Source organism: Schistocerca gregaria, chromosome 1 (assembly GCF_023897955.1).
Source record: "Schistocerca gregaria isolate iqSchGreg1 chromosome 1, iqSchGreg1.2, whole genome shotgun sequence".
Lineage (NCBI taxonomy): Eukaryota > Metazoa > Arthropoda > Insecta > Orthoptera > Acrididae > Schistocerca > Schistocerca gregaria.
This window is the reverse complement of record NC_064920.1, coordinates 559,818,569-559,824,932: the sequence shown is the minus strand read 5'-3', so window position 1 is coordinate 559,824,932 and position 6,364 is coordinate 559,818,569. Positions and strand designations below refer to the sequence as shown.

At 41.8% G+C, this 6,364-nt stretch overlaps 1 non-coding gene across 1 annotated transcript; it reads right to left on the bottom strand.

Moving 5' to 3' along the window:
• Nucleotides 1-1,416: 1,416 nt before the first annotated feature.
• Nucleotides 1,417-1,491, bottom strand: Trnas-uga (transfer RNA serine (anticodon UGA)). The gene has a single exon. It is a non-coding gene; the product is annotated as a tRNA-Ser (tRNA).
• Between the last annotated feature and the right edge of the window lie 4,873 nt (nucleotides 1,492-6,364).

Here is a 6,364-nt window from a genome sequence, read left to right as displayed (position 1 = left end):
AAAATCTGTGGGATCTCTGTGTGGACTGTATGGAGGATGTGGTACTATCTCCCAGCCTATTTTTCCAATGGCTTATTGAGTCATCTGGGTGGTGTGAGGTTGAGCCTTGTCATGTAACAATATCACGCCTTGTCTTTGAGATCCACGATTTTCTCTCATTGATGCCTTTACTTCGTTCATTTGTACACCGACGGCGAACGCAACACCTTTGCTCTTCACAAAAACGGTCAGTATGACTTCTCCCGCTCATGCTTGCTTTATGAATTTCAGACTGATGAACTGATGTGCAAGTTTTTTGGACTCGGTTCAAAATGGTGAACCTAAGTTTCATCACACGTTGAAATCTTATTCGGAAACGGGTCATCTCCAGCTTCGTAGCTTCTTTCAAGTCTGTACACAATCTGAGTCTGGTTTCCTTGTGTTGTTGAATCAACTCTTTCAGGAACTACCTTGCACCTTTTTTGTTGTCCTTGAACTTGTTACTGCCAACGTTACGAACATGTGCTAACGTTTACTGCAGATGATATGAATCTGTGCTAACACTTACTGCAACCGCTTTTGCTATATGTTCAACTGTAACACGTCGATTTTCACGAATATTGTCATCAATTCGGATATCAGTCGGTGAACATGACACTATGTCCAGGACGTGGCTCATCAGTCTCTGCGGTTCGACCGTTTTTGAGCTGTTCTACCCACTTACAAGAATTTCCGCCTTCCTTACAACTTTCACTATACTGCAAAATCATTCAACAAAATATTTTACCCAATTTTCACCTACAGAAAACAACAAAATGGACCACTAAACATCGTTAAACAGATGTGAAAATGTCAATAGATCACGCCATAGTTAGATGCAATACTGAGGTTATAAACAAAACAATTTTTGTCGCTAACTGTTCTCAGTTTTCAGTGTAGTAAAACGAAAGTCATGAAAGTGCAAAACACCTGCTACAAACTGTTTCATTTCTAGATCAATTTGTCTTTTTAATTATTGCATGTCCATTGTACTGTGCCACTAAAAGAGAAAACCAAAACACTGTTGATATTCATTACTGAGTACAACCACAGAGATCAGTTACTGTGAGGTACTTTTAAACCATGAGAGCCAGCTGAAATGACAGAAACGGTCATGACAGAAAGAGTGGAAGAGAGATAGAGGAAGATGATAAAACACAGTATGTTGATGGATGAGCAAAGCTGGGGTACAAGGTAAGTGGGACCTTGGGTTTCGCTTATGATGAGATGACAGGATCTAAATTGGTTGTGTACTGAGGGGCCGATGAAGTAAACAGAGCGTGTGGTAGGCGCGTAACTAGTCTGTGTCCACAACCAACCTAACTGGTTCCAGAATGAGATTTTCACTCTGCAGCGGAGTGTGCGCTGATATGAAAGTTCCTGGCAGATTAAAACTATGTGCCCGACCGAGACTCGAACTCGGGACCTTTGCCTTTCACGGGCAAGTGCTCTACCAACTGAGCTACCGAAGCACGACTCACTTCCGGTACTTACAGCTTTACTTCTGCCAGTATCCGTCTCCTACCTTCCAAACCTTACAGAAGCTCTTCTGCGAACCTTGCAGAACTAGCACTCCTGAAAGAAAGGATACTGCAGAGACATGGCTTAGCCACAGCACGACTGCCAGGAACTTTCATATCAGCGCACACTCCGCGGCAGAGTGAAAATCTCATTCTGGAAACATCCCCCAGGCTGTGGCTAAGCCATGTCTCTGCAGTATCCTTTCTTTCAGGAGTGCTAGTTCTGCAAGGTTCGCAGAAGAGCTTCTGTAAAGTTTGGAAGGTAGGAAACGGATACTGGCAGAAGTAAAGCTGTGAGTACCGGAAGTGAGTCGTGCTTCGGTAGCTCAGTTGGTAGAGCACTTGCCCGCGAAAGGCAAAGGACCCGAGTTCGAGTCTCGGTCGGGCACACAGTTTTAATCTGCCAGGAACTTTCAACCTAACTGGTGTATGAAGCGCTGGCATACTTATGTAGACGGATGTTATAGCTCCACAAGGATTCATGGTTAACTCTAACCGTCCAATAGTTTTGGCGCTGGTGCCATTCTGGATTATATCGCAATAGTGGAGGTTCGGCACAGGGTGTGATCGCACAAGTTTACGTTTCACACCATGTGGAAATGTGTTTCGAACCTTTATGTTGGCATAGCTGAACCTATCTCCATGTGACTGAAACGTAGTTGAGAGATCAGAGAATGTTAAATTTAAGATCATCACTGGTTATTGATAATATATTAGAATACAGTCGGGAAGATTACAAGGGAGTTTTTCATGGAATTCAAACTGATTAATCTCTGCTGGGGCACTAAAATTACCTGGGACCTTTTAGCATTTAAGTCACAGGTTTTTGCGCTCAGTTTACCACTGAAGGCAGGTCACCATTCATGTGGACGATCGTCTTATTGATGCCTCCAAGTGCGGTAAAATGCGAGATTGTTGGCATACAAATGATATTTGCAGGAGGGAAGAACTGACGAGATGTCATTCACACAGAAGGAAAACGGTAATGGGCCCAATACTGACACAGCTGAGGGGACAAGGTTCCATAAAGACGTTTCATTCCCAAGTTAATATATAGTTGGATGCTTTTAAACTAGGTTTCACATTATTTTAGCGTATTCTTAGTTTTCGCCAGTAAATAGACTGATTTACGAGTATCGTTTGTTTATGTGGTTTATGGCCGCTATGCCACAAAAAAAGATTCCGGCATAGTCCTCCATTCAGATCTCTGGGAAAGAGGTGACTACAAGAAAAAGCTAGAAAATTCAGAAGAAGGATAACGTTCTACGAGTCGGGCGTGAAATGTGAGAAGTTTGAATGTGGTAGGAAGGCTAGAAATCTAAAAAGGTAAATGCAAAGGCTCCTCAATCTCGGTATAGTAGGGGTCAGTGAAGTTAAATGGAAAAAAGACCAGGATTCCTGGTAAGATGAGTATAGAGTAATATCAACAGCAGCCGAAAGTGGTATAATGGGTGCAGGATTCGCTATGAATAGGAAGGTAGGGCAGAGAGTGAGTTACAGTGAACAGGTCAGTAACAGAGTTACTCTTGTAGGGTCGACAACGACAGTTCAGGTATACATGCCGACGTAGCAAGCTGAAGGTGAAGATATAGAAGGAGTATATGAGGACATTGAAAGTGTAATACAGTAAGTAAAGGGAGATGAAATTCTAATAGCCGTGGGGGACTGGAATGCAGTTGTAGGAGAAGGAGTAGACAGAAATTTTACAGCAGAATATGGGGATTGGGACAAGGAATGAGAGCTAGTGATAGCTAATATTCTGTTCAATAATCACAAGAGGAGCAGATATACCTGAAATAGGCCGTGTGATATGGAAGATTTCAGTTAGATTACATCATTGTCAGACAGAGATTCCGAAATGAGATACTGGACGATAAAGCGGACTCGGCAGCACGTATAGACTCAGACCACAATGTAGTAGTGATGAAGAGCATTATGAAGTTTAAGACGTTAGTCAGGAATAATAACTAGGCAAAAATTTGGGATTCGGAAGGACTAAGGAATGACTAGATACGATATAAAATGGACACCTCTAAAAAGCGCCATCACAGAATTTGGGAAGGAAAGCATAGGTACAAAGAAGGGAACTGCGAATACACCAGGGATTACAGAAGAAATACTTCAGTTGACTGATGAAATCAGGAAGTACAAAAATGTTCCGGGAAATACAGGAATACAGAAATACAAGTCGCTGAAGAGTGAAATAAATAGGAAGTGCGAGGAAGCTAAGACGAAATGGCTGGAGGACAAATGTGAAGTCATCGAAAAAGGAAGGAGAAACTCGGCATACAGAAAAGTCAAATCAAACTTCGATGACATTAAAAGCAAGGGTGGTAACATTAAAAGTGCAACGGGAATTCCACTGTTAAATGCAGAGGAGAGAGTGGATAGGTGGAAAGAATACATTGAAAGCCTCTATCATGGGGAAGATTTGTCTGATGTGATAGATGAAGAAACTGGAGTCGATTTAGAAGATAGGGCATAAAGTATTGGAATGAGAATTTAAAAGAGCTTTAGAGTACTTAAGATCACATAAGGCAGAAGAGATTGATAACATTTCATCAGAATTTGTAAAATCATTGAGGTAAGTGCCAACAAAACGACTATTCACGTTGGTGAATAGAGTGTATGAGTCTGGCGACATACCAACTGACTTTCGGAAAAACATCATCTTCGCAGTTAAGAAGACTGCAAGAGCTGACAAGTGAGAAAGTTATCGCACAATCAGCTTAACAGCTCATGCATCTGAGTTGCTGACAAGAATAATATACAGAAGAACGGATACGTAAATTGAGGATGCGCTAGGTGACGATCTGTTTGGCTTTAGAAAAGGTAAAGGCACCAAAGAGGCAAATCTGATGTGGTTGATAATGGAAGGGAGACGAAAGAAAAATCAAGACATGTTCGTAGTATTTGTCGACATGGAAAAAGTATTCGATAATGTGAAATGTTGCAAGATGTTCGAAATCCTGAGAAAAGTAGGGGTAAGCTATAAGGAGAGACGGGTCACATAGAATATGTACAATGGCCAAGAGGGAATAATGCGAGTGGAAAACCAAGAACGAAATGGTAGGATTAAAAAGGGTGTAAGACAGGGATGTAGTCTTTCGCCTCTACTGTTCAGTCTGTGCATCGAGGAAACAGTGATGGAAATAAAGGATAGTTTCAGGAGTGGAATTAAAATTCAGGTGAAAGGATATGAATCATACGATTGACTGATGATATTGCATTCCTGATTAAAAGTGAAGAAGGATTACATAATCTGCTGAATGGAATGAACAATCTAATAAATGAATATAGACAGAGATTAAAACGAAGGAGGACGAAAGTAACGAGAAGCAGCAGACATGAGAACATTGGGACTGACGGTCATGAAGCAGAGGATGTTAAGGAGTTCTGCTATCTATGTATCAAAACAACCAATGATGGACGGTGCAAGGAGGACGTCAAAAGCAGATTAGCACTGGCAAAAAAGGGCTTTCCCGGCTAAGAAAAGCTTACTACTATCAAACATGGCCCTTAATTTGGGGAAGAAATTTCTGATAATGTACGTTTGGAGGTCTGCATTGTATGGTAGTGAAACAAGGACTGTGGTGAAACAGGAAAGGAAGCGAATCGAGGCATTTGAGATGTGGTGCTTCAGAAGAATGTTGTAAATTAGATGTACTGCCTAGAGGTAAGGAATGAGGAGTTTCTGCGCAGAAACGGAGAGGAAAGGAATATGTGGAAAACACTGATAAGGAGAAGGGACAGGATGATAGGACATCTGTTAAGACATGAGGGAATGATTTCCATGGTACTAGATGGAGATGAAAAGGGTAAAAGCTATAGAGCAAGGCTGAGAAATGAATAATCCAGCAAATAATTGAGAGTATAGGCTGCAAGCGCCGCTAGGAGATGAAAAATGTTGTCAGGAAGAGGCATTCACGGCGGACCGCATAAAAGCAGTCTGAAGAGTGTTATCCGAAAGAAAAAAAAGGCACAAAAATCGTTCGACTGTTGATACTTCGTGCTACCCGTGCCAAGACAGGCTATGTCGTTAGTCTTTGCTACATACTGAATTTTGTGACACAGTAATCAATCTACAGTATTCCTACAGTGTTACGTATACACTTCGGCTCTCATAAACTTGGCGGACATTGTTAAAGAAAAACTTTAATTTTGTGGATATATCTTTAGTTAATAAATTAGTGATAAACACTGGGAAATTATAATACAAATTATATCGATGACACGATTGAAGTGTTCGAATTCCGGCTGTAAACATTTTGAAATCAGGGGCAGCTGGTGTTGTCTAACTCTTTCAGTGCACGAGAACAGTTTGCGTACACCTATCTCTTAATATCCACATAAAGAAAAAGAAAAAAACACGTAGATTTAGATTTTGGGAACAATGAGATCAGTCAACTGTGTTACCATTAAGAATCCTTATAACAATGTCAAATATACAATTGTCCCCCCCCCCCCACATGAAGCATGGACCTTGCCGTTGGTGGGGAGGCTTGCGTGCCTCAACGACACAGGTAGAGGTACCGTAGGTGCAACCACAACGGAGGGGTATCTGTTGAGAGGCCAGAAAACGTGTGGTTCCTGAAGAGCGGCAGCAGCCTTTTCAGTAGTTGCAGGGGCAAGAGTCTGGATGATTGACTGATCTGGCCCTGTAACACTAACCAAAACGGCCTTGCTGTTGTGGTACTGGGAACGGCTGAAAGCAAGGGGAAACTACAGCTGTAATGTTTTTTACTGTATGGATAAATGATGGTGGCGTCCTCTTGGGTGCAATATTTCGGAGGTAAAATAGTCCCCCATTCGGATCTCCGGGCGGG